Source organism: Frankliniella occidentalis, unplaced genomic scaffold (assembly GCF_000697945.3).
Source record: "Frankliniella occidentalis isolate FOCC.00 unplaced genomic scaffold, Focc_3.1 Scaffold373, whole genome shotgun sequence".
NCBI classification, from domain to species: Eukaryota; Metazoa; Arthropoda; class Insecta; order Thysanoptera; family Thripidae; genus Frankliniella; species Frankliniella occidentalis.
In genome coordinates, this window is record NW_026267496.1 from 120,909 (window position 1) to 121,556 (window position 648).

Sequence of the window (648 nt, forward strand, 5' to 3'; positions counted from 1 at the left end):
CTGCCCGCACTCCGCACCACCCTCCCGGGGCTTTCAGTTTCAACAGCAGACGGCCCTGACAGCACGCTTCCCCCATCCCCTTCGACTCTTCCCGCCCCTTTTCACTCTGCTACTTTGATTTCGGTCGGTGCTGCTGCTGCTGCTGCTGCTGCTGGACCGTTTGGCGTGCATGGGGCTGATCTCTCGGTTTTAATTACAGGGGATAAAGGTTCGGCGGCCGGCGGCGTTCAATGGCGCCTCTGCTGCTGCTGGGCTTGGCGTGAGCGGAGGGGAGAGACGGGGAGAGAGAGGGGAGAGGGAGACCGGCTTGTTGTCTCTGCTGATCAGCTTTGCGTTATTCTTGTTTTACAGACCAGCGGCGCTGGCGGGTCTGCTGGACTCGGCTGCTCGGACGGACAAGTCTACAGGGACAGCCCGTGCTGCTGCTGCGGTTGAGGTGAGTGAGGTCGTGTTGATTTTTATTTCCGGTGGGCTCGGAGTCCACTCACTACTAGCGCGCCCACACCGCGTCGTCGGTCGACACCCACCCACTTGGGACACATTTCCGGTGTGACGAGTCATCCACATCCCTCGCCGCTGTATCGGCCCCCGGTATACGGCCCGCGCCGCCAGTAGTTCGCTTTGGGTCCGCCCCGCCCCGCCCCGCCC

The 648-nt window shown here is 62.8% G+C and overlaps 1 long non-coding RNA gene across 1 annotated transcript in view; it reads left to right on the forward strand.

Moving 5' to 3' along the window:
* The first annotated feature begins 149 nt into the window (after positions 1-149).
* LOC127751188 (uncharacterized) overlaps positions 150-648 on the forward strand; it is a 28,058-nt gene continuing 27,559 nt past the window's right edge. Inside the window, exon 1 of the long non-coding RNA XR_008012013.1 lies at positions 150-436. This is a non-coding gene — a long non-coding RNA (uncharacterized LOC127751188). The remainder of the gene's footprint in view (positions 437-648) is intronic.